This window comes from Neofelis nebulosa, chromosome 2, assembly GCF_028018385.1.
Source record: "Neofelis nebulosa isolate mNeoNeb1 chromosome 2, mNeoNeb1.pri, whole genome shotgun sequence".
In the NCBI taxonomy this organism is placed as follows: Eukaryota; Metazoa; Chordata; class Mammalia; order Carnivora; family Felidae; genus Neofelis; species Neofelis nebulosa.
Genome location: NC_080783.1, coordinates 165,730,639 through 165,748,338, shown reverse-complemented (window position 1 = coordinate 165,748,338; position 17,700 = coordinate 165,730,639). Strand labels below are relative to the sequence as shown.

The 17,700-nt window shown below is 41.1% G+C and overlaps 1 long non-coding RNA gene across 1 annotated transcript in view; it reads left to right on the top strand.

Annotated features, from left to right (window-relative positions):
- The first annotated feature begins 9,018 nt into the window (after positions 1 to 9,018).
- LOC131504581 (uncharacterized) overlaps positions 9,019 to 17,700 on the top strand; it is an 83,082-nt gene continuing 74,400 nt past the window's right edge. Inside the window, exons 1-2 of the long non-coding RNA XR_009258069.1 lie at positions 9,019 to 9,182; positions 9,834 to 9,896. This is a non-coding gene — a long non-coding RNA (uncharacterized LOC131504581). The remainder of the gene's footprint in view (positions 9,183 to 9,833; positions 9,897 to 17,700) is intronic.

Here is a 17,700-nt window from a genome sequence, read left to right as displayed (position 1 = left end):
AGGTTTTATTTTTTAAAGTAATCTCTACTCCCAACATGGGGCTCGAACTCATGACCCCAAGATCAGGAGTTGCATGCTCCACTGACTGAGACAGCCAGGTGCCCCTGTCTTCCAGAGATTCTGACCTAAATGTAACATCCCCAAACAGAGTGGCAGGGCCATTTAAAATAAAATTCTGCAGCACCCGGGTGGCTCAGTTGGTTAAGCGACTGACTCTTGATCAGCTCGGGTCATGATCTCACTGTTGCATGATCGAGCCCTGTGTTGGGCTTTGCACTGAGTGTGGAGACTGCTTGGGATTCTCTCTCTCTCTGTCCCTTCCCTGCTCGTTCTCTGTCCTCTCTCTCTCTCTCTCAAAATAAATAAACTTAAAAAAAGTTCTTAGAGGGATGTATCTAAGGTTTATAATCTAGATAGGTTTATAAAATAAATATAGGTAGTTGGATATAAGAATGAATGTCTGGGTTCTCATATCCAGGAGCCATGGTCCTGGCTTCCAAATCTCAGGCTCCAAAGTGGAATGATGAATTTTCTAAGAAGAAACACAGGTTTAGATTTAACTATTGGAAATGAGGGCAGAAATACATCAAAAGGGACCCCTGGAGTGAGAAGCATTAAAAATAAATTTTTTTCCGAAACTGTAAGAATCTTGGATTTTGACATGTTCTGCAACTGACACCCAATGAGCCCTTAGGGTAGGGAGATAGTACTTTTTCCCCTCAAATGTCCTAGACTAATTTGGGGAAAAGAAAAATGTTTAATTATTAAATTAACATTTTTTTATATTTAATAAACTCTAAAAGAATAATAACTATTATAATAAGTATGATCATTGATATTTTCATCATTTCTGAAGCCTTTTCATGGATATTTTATTTGAAAACAATAACATCAGCTTAGTATATCATATCCACGGATAACTTCTAAATTGGCAAGTCTAGGGGCGCCTGGGTGGTTCAGTCGGTTAAGCATCTGACTTCAGCTCAGGTTCGTGGGTTTGAGCCCCGCATCAGGCTCTGTGCTGACAGGTTGGAGCATGGAGCCTGCTTCGGATTCTGCGTCTCCCTCTCTCTGCCCTGACCCCACTCACGCTTTGTCTCTCTCTCAAAAATAAATAAATGTTAAAAAAAAAATTTAAAAAAAAATTAAATAAAAAACAAATTGGCAAGTCTAAAGAAATAGGCCAGTTTGGGATGAGCACTGGGTGTTGTATGGAAACCAATTTGACAATAAATTTCATATATTGAAAAAAAAAAAAAAAGAAATAGGCCAGTGCTTGAAAACAGGTTTTGCAAATTAATCTTTCTCCCCCAATGACAGTGTTTAAACATGGATTTGTAACACAAGCTCTTTCTTGTAATAGTGCAAAGTGAAGAAAACAACAAAAATATTTTACAACAAAGTGAAAATTAAAAATGAAATAAAAATACACACTAGGACCACTGCTAGCCTCGAAGGAGCATTTGTGGAAATTTGAAGAAAGCCTGTTTCTTTAGGATGTACAGAGCAGGACCACAGAGCATACAGCTTGGCCAGGGAAGCACAGCTGGATTCCAGCCCCCCAAAAAACACCCTTTCCACTGGGTGCCCTTGGTTAAGGCACAACCTGCCCAACATGATGTGCCCACCCTGCAAAATAACATGAAAGGATACTGCCATTTGTGTACATACATACACACACACACACACACACACTCACACACACACACACATATCCACACTTATACAGACTATCTCTGAAAAGCTATGCAAAGAATTGGTAACATTGGGTGCCTCTGGGGAGGATAACTGGTGAGGAGGGTAGGAAGCAGACACGTTTCCTCAAATATCCTTTGGTGACTTCTGAACTGCATGATTATTGTATGTATGCATTACTTATTAAAAATATAAAAAATTTAAAGGAGTTTTTATTTTGAAGTAGGGGATAAAGTACACAAATGAATCTTGGAAACCATGGGACAGAGTAATGAGGCTGTGGCCATCAAGAGAAGAGTGGGCACTTCTATTTGGGAGGATCAAGAAAGGGGAGTGACACTGGTCATCTATTTTGGGGCCTGGATAAGATTTCAGTTAACAGACAGGAGGGAAACTGAAGGAGGTATTTTAAGGGGAGAGAGAATGGTAAGGGTAAAAACCGGAGGTAGCAAGGAGACTCATCCCCAGAACTCAGTAGGCCAGTTTGTAGTGTAGTGGGTCTGTGTAGGGAGGGGTGGTGGATAAAACTGTCAGGAGTCTGGAATCATATGTGGAAGACTTTGGTTTCTAGGCTGAGACATATAAAACTTGCATAATAAATGAATTAAAGATTTGTAGTTAGAGATGACATCAGATCTCTTCCTAACAGGTATATATATATATGTAAATTTTTCTTGGAAAAGGGAATTTTTTTAAGTGTTTATTGATTAGCAAATGCTGGCAACATTGTATCAGTTATCTGAAGTTGTATTCTTTTTTTTAAATGTTTATTTTTGAGAGAGAGAGAGAGAGAGAGAGCAAGCATGAACGGGGGAGGGACAGAGAGAGAGAGGGAGACACAGAATCCAAAGCAGGCTCCAGGCTCTGAGCTGTCAGCACAGAGCCTGACATGGGGCTTGAACCCAAGAGAAGTGAGATCATGACCTGAGCCAAAGTCGGACACTGAACTGACTGAGTCACCCAGGCGCCCCTGAGGTTGTATTCTTTAAAAAAACTTTTCCCCCAATTTTTCTACACTAAGTATTTACTAAAGTATTATTAAATTTTAAGTGTACTAGAACCTAAAAAAGTTTTAATCCCATCTATGCTAAGTAAGAAAACTGCAGTATAACAATAAATGAGATCAAGAAAGGGGAGGAAAAAAACCCACCCAATAATGACCCCAAAAAACCAAAATCAGAAAACATGATTTTCTAGATTACAGGTCAGGTTTTGAGTGAGTATGAGGCAAATAAAAATAGAATTCCAATTCTGAGATTATGACTTTCTGTATTGCAGGAGTGTCTCTCTCTTTTTAAACCTTTAAACATATTAATTTAAAATTTTGTGTGCATAAATGCTTTTTGTAGGTTAAGTCCAGAAAATGAACTGCAGATATCATATCCAAATTCTGGAGGAATGGAAAATGTATTTAAATTAAAATAAGAAGCTTAAATTGGATAGATGTGAATGAAATGCTTCATCGAAGGTATCCATAGAAACCACTTAAAATAAAGAGAAATGTTAATTCTCTTTGTAAATTGAGCTCCCAGAATCAAAATGAGAGTGAGACATTTAGTATAGGTATGAATACACTTTGGCCTTATCTACATGAAACACACTAATTGACAATTATATTTTTTGGCCATGGTCTCAACTGATAATGACAACTTATGGCTATAAAACTGATGGGATTCAGCTAGTAAAATAGCTAAGATACATTGGCCTAACTTGTTGATTTAGTCAGCCATGTGATCCGAGAACCATGGCTTTAAGTGTCCCAACCTTTCAGCAGTTTTTCAACAGACAAGAAATTAAACTTTACCACTTTATAGTGATTATATAAGCCATGTGGGGACACCATTAAAAGTAATTTGTAGGGGCGCCTGGGTGGCGCAGTCGGTTAAGCGTCCGACTTCAGCCAGGTCACGATCTCGCGGTCCGTGAGTTCGAGCCCCGCGTCAGGCTCTGGGCTGATGGCTCGGAGCCTGGAGCCTGTTTCCGATTCTGTGTCTCCCTCTGTCTCTGCCCCTCCCCCGTTCATGCTCTGTCTCTCTCTGTCCCAAAAATAAATAAAAAACGTTGAAAAAAAAAATTAAAAAAAAAAAAAGTAATTTGTAAAAGAACAAATTTTCCTATGCAAACTTCCCAAGCCAAGTCTCCTTTTTTCACATTCCCATTTTAGGTGTGTGTACTAGCAGACATGTTTGACATTGCTGCAGTCGCAATGTTTGGAATTCAAAATTATTTCCCTGTTATACACACACACACACACACACACACACACACACACACATATAACATTTTCTGGTTACTAGATTCTTAATCCCTTTTATTATTTTCTATTTATTTATCTATTCAATTTTAGAGAGAGTGAGCGAGCACAAGAGGGGACATGGACAAAGGGAGAGAGAAAGAGAATACTAAGCAGGCACCACACTCAGCACAGAGCCTGACTTGGGACTTGATCCCATGACCCTGGTATCATGACCTGAGCCGAAATCAAGACTTGAACACTCAACTGACTGAGCCACTCAGGTGCCCTCTTCTTAATTTCTTAATTTTCCCTTGTCACAATCAGAAATGATGTCCCTGAGTTGATCATTTGAGAAGTGCTAACTGTTCATTATTACTAAATATAATAATTCATTATTGCTAACTGCATGGCTCTTTCTTATTCCTCCCCATTATGGGTAATTCTATAATGAACTACTTTTGACTTCGCTCATTTCATATTCCAGCTGATGTACACGAGGCCTGCTGTTTTTAATGGCCTCAAACATTCCCAACCATTTTTGCTACAGGACATCTTTCTACTCTTAAGAATTACTGAGGTTCTAAAGAGCTTTTGTTTATGTGAATTCTATCTACCAGTGTTTACTGCATGAGAAGTTAAATTGGTACATTTAAAAATACTTGTCTTAAAATAACAATGATGCATTCATTATATGTTAACGTAAATAACTTCATTTTTATGAAAAATGACTGTTTTCCCAAATAAATTCAGTGAGAAGAATGGCATTGTTTAGCATTCTGCAAATCTTTTTAATATTTGTGTCAATGGAAGACAGCTGGAGTCTCATGTCTACTTCTGCGTTACATCTGTTGTAGTATCTCACTTCACATAGCCTCTGGGAAACTTAGTGAAAAAGGCATGAACATCTTAGTATTATCATGAAAATAGTTTTGGGGCACCTGGGTGGCTTAGTTGGTTAAGCGTCCAACTTCATGATCTCATGGTTCGTGAGTTCGAGCCCCATGTCAAACTCTGTGCTGACAGCCCGGAGCCTGCTTTGGGTTCTATGTCTCATTCTCTCTCTCTGTCCTTCCCCTGCTCGCACTCTGTCTCTCTCTCAAAAATAAATAATAAAAACACTAAAAACAAAGTTTGAAAATAGTTTTGACCTGAAAGGATGTTGGTTATCTCCAGGGACTTCGACCACACTTTGAAAACCTACTGGTGCATACCCTAGCAAATACACAAAATTCTTACATGGCTATGGGGTGATATACTTTGTAGTCCTCAAAGACACTTCCCAAAGAAAAGTCTTCATTTATTTTGCTGTTTAAAGAAATTGATAACAGTGATTGTTTATTGTCAAGATCTCTTTCTATTTTCCTTTCTCTGCAGGTCGGTGAGTACTCACTGAATGCTAGTGAATTAAGTTTCAAATTTAATAGGCATTAATCTTAACTTTTCTAATTAGAATTGAAGTGTTTCAGAGCTGGAAATACTCAGAAAGAAACACAGTATCTATCATCTGCTCACATACAAGATGGGGACTTCTGGTTGTATGTAAAACAATTTTAGGTGAGATAACTTGAAGTAGTACCATAGCCAAGATGGTAAGTAACATTGAGTAAGGTAGTGAGAAAGGTGTGTCCAGTTGGAGTCTCTTCCCACCTGGTTACATTGAGGAGAAAGTCTCAGAGTGTATTTGTTAATATGTCTTCAATATACTTTAACTAACTGCAGTGTCTTTAACTAACTTGCGTATTTTCCAATTTAACATAAGGTTAGCCTAAGTCTTAGAGCTAGCCTACGGCTGGCAAGAGTGTCTAGCTAGAATTTAACGTTATTATTTTTAATCATCTTATTTTTATTATTACCATCTATTTAGAGCAAGTCATGTTGGTTTTTAAGTTTAACTTATTTAAAAATATTTAGTTTTTAAAAGTACATTGATTTAAGGAAGAATAGTTATTAAATAATAATATGAGTGGTATGAGTAATAAAGTGAATGACTGAGGTTTGGAAAAAAACTGATTTAATTCTATCTTCAATTTGCTGGTAGTGAAATCAAGGCATAGAGAAAATGGACTTGATGGAAGTGGCCACAGAGACGCTGGCCTCTTTACTGTCCGTCAAGAGCTCTTTCTACTACAGCCTAAGGAGTGCTAACGTCTAACATTTAACATTTCAGCATTAGGGCCTGCCCCTGAGGCCAGACAAATCCAGGTTAAAACCCCTGCACCATTCCAGGCTGGCAGTGTAATCTTGGACAGAAAGCTTAGCTTCTAACTCCTATGTTTCTTTACTTAGGAAGTCAACATAATTCCTATTTCACCTTAATACTTTGCCAATATTAAATGAGATAATATTTTCAATGATTTAAAATGGCTCCTGGCAACTTAGTCGACAAAGCTATTTTTATTAGCCGAAGTTACTTTCAGTGAACTGCAGAGCATTTGGAGCAAAAGAATCTTCTTAGCCAGGGCTTGGCTCCAGTGTGTGTGAACTGCATCTGCCACTTGGATCCTTAATTAATTAAAGACTGGAAATCATTGCATTTCTCCGGAGGAGATGAACACGTCAATGGTTGCAGGGAATGAAAGGTAAAAAGGGTTAACTGGAAAACTTGTGCAACCAAGGGTTAAAATAGCCTTGAAGCAAAAGCAGAAGAGTTCTGGCCTCTGGCTTATGATGCAAAGCCAAGTGTGTTTGCCTTTGTGAGACCAGGAATGCTTCTGGTGAGCCTTGTTTGTTGTGGAAACTGACATGATCAAAGTGGAAAGAATTAAAACGATCCATCAGAATAATAGCCAAGGCTGTATATGGACTCCCCAGACAGAGACTTGAACCTGAAAGTTCCCACTGAGGACAGACAAGCCGGCTGACAGCAAGCAGCTGGAAAGGACGGGAAAGTGTCTCTCTAGGCAGACGTGTGCAGCTGGGCAATAAAAACCCTGCGTCTGAAACTAGATGAGAGTTCATTCAGATTTGGGGAGACGAAATGGTGAGATGGAGTGTGGACCTCGTGTTCTTTAGGAACCTTGGCAACACCTAGGCTGTGGTTTTCAGGTGTCAGCTTGTTGAGTGGAGTTACTAAGTGAAGCAGGCACTTTGTATTAAAGCATTTGGGGTAAGAAAACTGCTAATTGTGATGGAGATTCTGTGCCAATGGCACAGCTCTAAGTGTTGGAGGCATTATGTCATGCTTTTCCCCAGAGCAGTCTCCAAATGTTGAAAAATTCTCATTATGATTAAGTAGAATTAAGAGTCCCTAAGTGGCTGGCATGATTTTGTATTGTTTGCTCACTTAGTCCTTTATCCCAGGATGAGGATTAGTTAAACTCTTTGATATTCTATCAAGTATGAAATGACCTTGGAGCCCCAACTGTTGCTAAGTTAGGGTGCCTACTGGAGGCATCCAAGGAATTACAAGACAGAAGAGTGGGATAAGATCTTAAAGAAGCCCGGTGCTACTTACATATTTTAGAGGTGGGGAAACTGAGGCCTGGAGAGGAGAAACAACTTGCTCAATATTACACAGAGTCTTCTGCTTTTCAGGCCAAGGTTTGTCTGTTGCTATGTTAAGGAACCCCCAGAAAATGGACTATTGGCTTAGAATAACACCCACAAGAGGTAGTGTCACATTGTGGGCATATGTAATTTGAGATACTGAAAGGTTATCACGCTGTTTTTATTTTCAAAAATAATAATGATCTTGCTTTTTGTCTGGGTTTTTCTTTGTATACATTGGTATAGCATTTTAATCTTTCTCCCTCCCAGGGCACATTTTACCAGGATTCTCCTGGACAGAGGCAGGTAGATGCAGAGTGAGGCTTTTACAAAGATCACTAACATGCCCAATACTGGGCCCAATGAGATAATTTAATAATCATAATACCTTACACTGAGCGCTTTACAAATCACTTTTTAATCTCTTCTTTCATTAATCCATACACAATCCTAAGAGGGAGGCAGAGCAGTTATTACCACCATCCATCTTATGGATGCACTAAGCAGGAGCCTGGGCGCTTCCCTGGGGTCACAGGCCCCAGAATAGGTGAACAGAGTCCAGCCGGGGGCTCCAGCCTCCCAGGACTGTCAGGTTGGGCACTTCTCCCAGTAAGCAGCGGCCTGGACGCCTGGATTCCCTAGGGTGCACGCTCTGAGCTCTTGACTTGATGGGAGTTTCAGGAAATTCTTTTTTGCAGAATTCACTTTTTTTTTTTCTCCCAGAGGGAGGGACTAGAAGTGAAGAGAGGTGCTCAGAAGGAGCTAGAGCAGGTTGGTGGTGGAAAGGGTGGGGGTGGGGGGGGTGGGGGGGGGTGGGGGGTGGGTTGAGGGGGTGGGTGAGTGGAGAAGGCAGCCTGGAAGTCTTGGCATTTAAAAAAATTAGAACCGGGAAAAGGTTTGAGTCTGTAGACTTCAGATGTGAAATCCCAGGAAGAGGCTCCTCCTTGTCCTTTCTGTGGGCTCCCAGCATTTGCTAACTTGAGGAAAAGGTTTGACGTTTGCATTTCTTGTTATCTGCCCTCCTCCAGGAGGGTACCCGAGGAGTTAGGGTTCACAGACTTCTAGGCACTGGGCCCCATTCGGCAGGGAGGTGGGGGAGAGCCCACAGGCCTCCTGTGGAGCAGCCTGGGGATGGGAGGAGAAAGTCGGCCTGGAATCAAAGCAGTAAGAGAAACCCGGGGAAGGGGGGATGGGGGCGGGAGCGGCTATTGGGCTGCCTCTCTGCTCTCAGCCAAGGCTTTGCCCAAGCTAATTTCCTGCCAGGCCCTAACACAGGTACCACCCCTTTCCCACCCTTCTTCCAGATCCACTCCATCTCTAACATCGCTAAGGGAGGGAACCCAGAAAAAGAAAGCTGGGCCTTCTAGGTTTCTGTTTGCTTTGAAACCACTTATGGGACCAGAATTAGGGCCCACAAATGTGGCCCCTCAGGAATGGCCCCCACCCCCACCTCCCAACTCTAGTTGAGTTACCAAATGAGGCCAATTCATTCTCTGGAATGTTGCAGCCCAGGCAATGATGATTGATACTGACAGGGAAGCTTTCATGTAGCAATATCCCCGGCCACCGGCTGTGAGGCAAAGAGAAAGAACTCTCTGGAATTCACAACATTCCCCCTCCAATTAATCCCCAGCCACCCCGCTGTGTGTGAATGGGTTGTGCTGGGGATTCGTAGCTCTGATGCGGGGGATTTGCTGATTCCTTTGAGCCCCCTGAGGAGAGGTGATATGGAGAGCAAATAATCAGCATGCAGCACGGAGGCGAGGTAATGAATTGGCTCGGCTGGGCCTGGCTTCACTATTTGTACACTTTTAGGCACCTCGGAAACTGGGTTTGCAGACAAAAACCTGTGCTGAGGGGCCCTCAACCCCCGACCTTTTGTGGGCCTGGACCCCTGCGGACTCTCCTGCTAGTTTAAGATTGGAGCCCTGTCTCAGAAAGGAGGAGCCAGAGGTAAAGTGCCCAGTGCCCGGATTCTGACTCTCCCCACCCCCACCCCACCGGCGCCGTCAGACACTCACCCCAGTCAGGACCAGCTTCGCTCTGTTTGCCTTCGACTGAGTTGCAGTTTTCAGTCTAAGTCCACTGCCTTTCAGAATGCGGTTTACTTTTCACTCAGGGCTCCAGGTGCATCTCTGCGAAGCCTTCGCCGCTGGCAAGATTAAGCTGTGGCTTTTTCGTGTTTGCAGAGCATTGTGACAGGCCCACGGTATTTTGTTTTGCTGGATGAGGGGTCTGTCTCGGTCCGCTTCGGTGCCTCCCATGGTACTCAAAAATAATAATAGTACCTGACTAAAATAGTAACTAACGTTTGTTGAGCACTTACTATGCAGGCACTAAGAGTTTACATGCATTATCACATTAAATCCTCACAGGGATCTCTGAAGTTGGTGCCATCCTCTGCTTTATTTTATAGGGAGGACAAAGAGGCTTAGAAATTCCTAACCAGCACGGGGTCACAGACTGGAAGTGGTAACTGGTAAGTAGGAGGAGTCAGATTCCCACAAGGGTCTGTCCCTCCGTACAACCTCCGGTTCCCACCAACCCCTTGCTTCTGTTTAGGCTCTCTAGGCTCTCTGTTGCTTCTCGCCTGGAGAGCCTGCCACATATCTTCCAGCTTCCAACTGGCAGAGCTTCAACCCCCCATCCACACTGCAGCCAGGAGGAGGGCTCTAGGAGAGACACCCCAATGGGTCACTCCCCTCTTAAACTCTTCAGAGTTTCCCCAAACCACCTAGAAGAAAGTTCAAATGCCTCAGCTTAGCACACAAGCCCCTTTATGATTGGGCACCTGGAAAGAATTAAATAAAGATTGAGGAGATAATCCTAATAACCCCTTGAAGGAGTCTGCTGGGTGGGGCTGTGAAGGGAATATGGGTCCCTTTTTCTGAGGCTCCAGAGTCTCCTTCTGGGCCTGGCTCCCCAGGGCAGTTTCCACTCTGACCCTGCCCTCATCTTGTCATTCTTGACAGTTGCTACTATTTACTTGCCTTCCTGTGTCCCTCCTCCTCCATTCAGGACCGAAGGTGTTGGATGCAGATTTTACTTTTGGTTCCATGATATCTGAAGGGAATTCACACTGAACACTTTTATTTTTAAGGATTTTTGTTGTCAGGAACCACAGGGCACTAGACAAAAACTATGACAGTGTCCCTAACTATTTGATGCTCATTGTCAACCACTCTGAGGTTTCATATTTTACGGGCCAAGAAATTGCATTTTTGTACACTGAATTTGGGTTTTCCTCGATTGACTGACAAATGAGCCGCTCAGGCTCTCCCACGGGTCCTGCCTGCCAGTCCCTGTGCGGTGTTAGCCACAGCATCTTTGTTTTCACAGCAGTGCTACTATAATTATTTAAGCATTTCATTATAAGCTGTCCTTATTTTATACAAACACGTGTAAAACTGAAATAGTCAATAGTCTATCAACCGTACTTATTGAGATGCTGTTATAAGTGGCAGAATGTGGCAAACAGAACAGCTAAGATCCCTGCATTATGTAATTTACGTAAGGAGGGCTGAGAAAGATCATGTACAAATAAATAAATATGCAAGATCATGGTTAGCAGCATAAGGAAATAAAACAGGGTAATGTGATAGAGAAGTGGTGATGCTGCTTTAGATTAGTGACAGGACGGGCTTTCTTTTTTTTTTTTTTTTTTTTTAATGTTTATTTATTTATTGAGAGAGAGACAGAGAGAAGAGGGGCAGAGAGAGGGAGAGAGAATCCCAAGCAGGCTCCACACTGTTAACCCAGAGCCTGACCATCAGTTGCAGAGCTTGACCTGGGGCTCAGTCCCACTAACCGTGAGATTGTGACCTCAGCCAAGAATCAGATGCTCAACTGACTGAACCACCAAGGTGCCCCTAGAGGATGGGCTTTCAGAGCAGGTGATATGTGAATGGTAACCTGAATGGTAAGAAGGAACCATCCATGCAAATAATAGGAAGTAAGGCATTCCAGGCAAGTGCCAAGGACCCGAGATGGGAAGAAGCCTCTCTTTGAAGGCACAATAAAGAGGCTGGAAGTGATGGAGTATGTTGAATGAGCAGAAAGTGGGATGGGAGATTAGGCAGGAGATGTGAGCCAGCAGATCTTTAAGATCTTGTAGGCCAGTGGCTTTCAAACGTATTTCCCAGAGAAAATACATTTGACATTGCATTCCACTACACACACACACACACACACACACACATCTGAAAGAGAAGTTTCATGAGATAATGTTTATTCTTACTACATACAATAAACTCTGATATTTTCTATTTTATTTTATTTTAAAATGCTGATCCTTCCCCAGAACATTGGTTTCACACTTTACTAAATGGCTTGGTTTGGACTGCTCTGTTCTAGACCATAGCAAGGAGTTTGGATTTTATTCTTGGTATAATTGGAAACCTCTGGGAAGTTGTAAGTGGAGAGTAATATGGTCTGATTTATGTTTTTAGCTTTGCTGTCTAGAGAGCCAATTATGTGAAGGTGGGTGAGAACAACAGCAGGGAGATGAGTTAGGAAGCTATTGCATTGCATCTAGTGGAGAAATAATGGTGGCTTAGACTAGAGTGGTAGCAGAGGAGACTGAGAGAAGTGGATGAATATTATAACATTTGGAGGTAAAGCCAACATTGGATGTGTGTGAAATGTGAAGAACAGAGAGGAGGCAAGGATAACTCCAAGAGCTGTTTGTTTTTAGCAATATGTGGTGTAGTCATTTCCTGAGATGAAAAATTGCAGAGTGATCAAATTTTGGGGAATGAGAACATTGCTTTGGATATTTCAAGTTTAGGATTCATACTATACATCTTATTGGAGATGTTAGGTAGGGATTTAGAGATACCAGTAAAGGTGCTTTGGTGAAATATCAGGGTTAGCAATGAAGCTCTAAGAGTCAAGGGCATATGGATATGATTTAAAGCCATAGGTCTACAGGAATTTATCTAGAGAGAATGTGTGGCTAGAAAGGAGCAGTAAATCATTAGATTTAGTAAATCTAAGTCATTAGATATACTGAAAGTCTCAGGTAGTCATCCATTGGACATAAGGAGGGCAACTGTTAAATTACAGAGGAAAAACCAAATCTAAGAATATATGTGAAATGTTAGCAGTATATCATCTAAAGTGTCCTTAGGAATTGTCTAATACATTTAATTTTCTGTGGATTGACCTCCTCTCACACTGTTTGCATGACTTCTTGTTGAACTTTTACTCATACAACTTTAGTGTGCTTTTCTAGAAGTTCTTTACAAAAGTGGAAGACTATCTGTATACAAGATCTTATTCTTTGTTTAAAACATTGCTCTTATTCTCTCACATCTATGTAGATATTCTAGCTGAAGAAGTTTATATTCTCATTCAACCTAACTTTCTTTCTGGGGCTGGAACACATCTATTTTCACCTTTCTTGCTAAGGAGACGCCATTCTTTGTCTACTATTTCCCATCTCTTTCTGTCACATAGGGTGTCAGGATGACTTAATTGTGTAAGCCATTCCAAAAAAAAAAAAAGATTCTTCCCTCCTTTCCTTTCCTTTCCAGTCCTTTTCTTTCCTTTCCCTTCCTTTCCTTTCTTTCCTTTCCTTTCCTTTCCTTTCCTTTCCTTTCCTTTCCTTTCCTTTCCTTCCCTTCCCTTCCCTTCCCTTCCCTTCCCTTCCCTTCCCTTCCCTTCCCTTCCTTTCCTTTCTCCTCTCCCTTTCCTTCCTTTCCTTTATCCTCTCCCCTTCCTTCCTTCCTTCCTTCCTTCCTTCCTTCCTTCCTTCCTTCTTTCCCTCTTCTTTTTTTTCCCTTTCTCTTTTTCTCAAGGGCAGTGGTTTTCAAGCTTCAAATGAAATCTTAAGTTAAAGCTCCAGAGAGAAAATGAGCAATGGAATAATGGTACCTTCTTCTTTCCTTTGTGGAGACCTTATCAGCAACTTTATGAAATCTAGGTTTCCTCAAATCATTAATGAAGTGGACTCATTTCCTCTTTGAGGAGTCTTCAGGTAAGAGGAATCTCTAATGTCTATGAGCCAGTTGTTTACCCAGAGAAGGTAAGTAAAGATGGTTTCCTGTGACAGCATCACTGATAGTATTTCACCCTCGAGGAATAGTGGAGAGCCAGAGAGCTTATACAGATTGCATCTTAAAAAGAGAATCATATTTCGTGAGTTGGTCAGAAAATACGGTATGCCCAATGATTTAAATAATTTAATACAAATACTAAGTTGTGATTTCTTTTTTCCAAAAGGCGATACAGTATAGTTTAAATAATGCTCCCTCTGGAATCAGAAGCCTTGAGTTCAGTCTCTGCTTTATCTCTTATCAGCTGTAAGCCTGGCATCAGAGCAAATAATGTAACGTCTCTGAGCTTCAGGTTCTTCATCTATCGGTTGGGCAAAGAATCTTCCTCATTTGTTGCAAAGATTAACCAAGAAAAGAACACACAGAGCACCTAGTACCAGCAGTACTTGTCATACAGTAGGCTCTTAACATAAGAAAAATAGTTATTATGATTATATTGTTGCATTGCCTACTTTGGTGACAAACATGAAGACCTGGATCAGATATGACCTCCAACCCTGTAAATGCTGATGAGACATCTGGCTGATATTGAGATGGAGCATGACATGTGTCTAAGGGCTAAGTGAAATGGATTTTGTAATATATGGTCATACCTTGGATGACTTCTCAGAAACTCAAGTCTGTTATATACCTAAGGAAATGAAAAAGCCAAAAACTTCTGGCACCTGGCCTAACGGCCTGGGTTCTTTTGAGTCAATATGGTTTGTCCTCTTTGTTCTTATTTAATAGGAGTTAGGTCCTGACCACAGCTCATTTCTACATGACTTCATCACTGGGATGCCTCCCTAAGTTTTCAGAATAGCAGACCACAGAGGATAAACATAACTAAGTCATAATTTCTATGGAAATGGAGGCCTGCAAAATGAAAACTGAGATTCATTTATTCGTTCTTTCATTCACTCCATAAATATCTACTGAACTTTGTGTACTGAGGACACATATGTATAGAGACTGTATCGTGATAGTGACAAGACAAACAAAACCTTGCCCTCATGTGAGGTCAGGCAATAAATAAATACATAAACAAAAAAAGATAATTACAGGTTGTGGTAAGCGTGGTGGGGAAAGTAAGCATGGTTCTGTGACAGAGACTCTAATAGTTAGGAAGGGCTTCCCATAGGAGACGGGGTTCAAGATGAGACCAAAAAACCAGCCACATGAATAGTCAAAAGAGAAGCTCTCCGGACAGAGGCAGCACCAAGGGTGCTGAGGTGCGAAAGAACTGGAAAGTTTAAGAGCTTCTAGAAAGCCAGCATGACTGGAGTATAATGAAGGAAAGAAGGGGAAACTTGAAAATTTGCTGCATCTATGGGAAGTCACTGGGGGCTTTGAAATAAGGGGAGTGACATAAGCTGGTTTTTATTTTCAAAAAAATCAATGTAAAAAAGAGCTGATGGGAGAAGGCTAAGAGTTGGCACAGTAGGAGAGCTAGGAGGTGACATAGATGAAAATGGATAGTGGCTTAGGGCAGAGAGGACTAGAGAGTCTCAGGATATAGTTTGGAGACAGAGCAATAGCATTTGCTGATAGTGAGAGAAAGGAAAAAATCATAATTTCTGGCTTAACAACTGGTGGTCTGTCATTTTCAGAGAAAGGGAAGACTGTGATATGATCAGTTTAGGAGTTGAGTGAAGAGGGACTCATATGTTTTCATTTCAGAAACGTTTAGTTTGAGATGCTGGTGAAACCAGCAGGCAGATATGCCAGAAAGTCATTGGATGTGGAAGAAACTCTAGAGCTCAGATGAACTGCTAAGCTGGAGACAGAAGTTTAAGGATCTTTAGAAACTGTTTATATTTGAATCCAAGGGGATGGGTAAAACCATCTAGGGAGAGGAAGAATGAAAAAGGGCCCAGAATCTGCCCCTGGGGACTCCAAAATTAAGATGATTATAGAGGAAAAGGAATTAGTAGTAGAAACTAAAAAGCCATGGCCTTGAGGTAGGAGGAAAATTTTAAGTGATGTCTCTAGGGGGAAAAAATAAAAAAGCTTGGAGAGGTAAGTGTGGTAAGAGTGAAGAAGTGGTCAACTGTGTCAAAATCCATTTGTAAACCCAAACTTCTCTATATGACACTCAACAGCACCCACTGGGGCAAGGTTGATCCTGGCTAAATCTCCCAAAAGTATCAGAAGGGCAATTTATTTAACCTTTTTTTTTGAAGTCAATATAAGAACTTTATTATTTTTTAATTTCAGCTTTATTGAGGTATAATTGAATTACTTAAACTTTCTGAGTGTTTCTTCATTTATAAAATAGGGGAAATACATGCATCTTATAGGCATTTGTAAATAGTGAATAAGATAATTTATATAAACTATTCATAGAACATTAGGTATACAGTGTTCAATAGATGGCAGTTATTATTATTAAATAGCATTATGTGTAGAAACCAGAAGACCCACATTCTAGTGATTTTAACGTAGACTCTGCATTTAACAGTGGTTTTATTGGGCAATAGTAGTAATTTGAATTTCAGTTTCCTTACTAGTCAATTGGGGACAATAGTTCCTGTCCTGCCTTCTTTTCTTATAAGGCTGTCAGAAGGATTCAATGGTGTAGTGACTATGGGAGGGCTTTATAAGCCATCCAGTACTGAGGAGATATGAGGACTTTCTATTTGTTCAGTAGAATTTCTATTTGTCTAGCTTTCAAATCAGCCCACTGCCTACACTTTAGGAGTGCTGGGAATAGGTTTGAGGGAAGCAATAGACAAAAGTGGAAAATGACGTTTTTTAACTCGACCCAAACCTATCAGATTTAAGGTTCAGCTTGGCCACACTCTGTTTCCTTCATTTTCTTTTGAAGGGATCCACAAGAATCAAGATATTAATGCAAGTGCAGAGCCAGAATCTCTCTGATATTCCTTTGATGGAAGCAGAATGTTCCTACCTCAGGCCCTTTGTACTTGATGGTTTCCTCTGCCTGAAACATAATCACATATATCTATATTGGCTCATTCCTTATTCTTTCAGTTCTGCTCAAAATTCAGCTTATCTGAACCTTTTCCAGACCAGCTGCTTTAAATTAGCACACACACTCAGCCCCCCATCCCCCCACTTCATTTTCCTTCTGACATGGTCCACTCACTAGAATAGAAATTCCACAAGGAAAGAGATTTGTTGGGTCTTTGAGTCCTTTATTTCTAATATCTGGTGCTTATTAGGCACTGAAAAAAATGTTTGCTGAATGAATGAATAAATTAATCAGAACCTGATGACTCCATAAAGGAGCAAAGACATTAGGAGTTTAAAAAGACGTGGAGACAACCCTTAATTCTGTCATTCACCACAATGATAAACTGATCAGTGTCAGTTCCTTTGGTCTATTATGTGAGGATACCTGACTATATTCCTTAGAAAGCTGTGAGGATTAAAGGAGACATGGAATTTAACTGTAATCAGAGTAGAGAATTAACATTTATTGAGCATCCACTACAGGCTGGACCCTTTACATAAAACCATTCTCATAATACTATTGTAAGGCAAGTATCATTTTTTTCCCTATTTAACTGAGATCAGTCTGAAGCTCAGAGAGTTGTTACCCAAACAGTAAATGGTGGAGTTACTGTTTTCATCTAGCACCTTTCATACCCTTTTCACCATGGGCCACTTTTCACATGTCAGTTGTTATTTTCAGGAGCCAAATGTGGAAGCCAATGCTGCATATTGAGTTGTCATCAAATCTTGATAAAAGGACAGCAGTGTGAAAGAAGAGATTTTGGCAAGTGAAACTTGTCTCCTTGTTGTGGTTAAATCTTGCAAAGGAAACTGCAGCCAACTCTCCTGAAAGTGCTGTAGTCAATTTGTAGGGTCAATAACAGCTTCCTCAGTCTCTGCCTGACCAGGGGGCTTGACTTGTTTCAGAGCCTCTCTGGAGCATTTGGTGGCTCATTTCACCTCTGCTCTTCAGCAAATGTGGGATCTACTGAAGAAAGGCTCTACACTCTGCAGACTCCCTTCATGTGCTACAAAATAGAGACAGAAGGGCCAGGTCAAAGCAAAATCCTGGCTTTCTTCTTTCGAAGCCTGTTCTGGCCCTTTCTTTAAAAAGATTTTTTTTTATATATATTTATTTTTGAGAGGGAGAGATAGAGAGCGAGCAAGAGCGAGCATGCAAGCTGGAGAGGGGCAGAGAGACAAAGGGAGAGAGATATCCCAAGCAGGCTCTGCACTTTTAGCACAGAGCCTCAATGCCAGGCTTGAACTCAGAACTGTGAGACCATGATG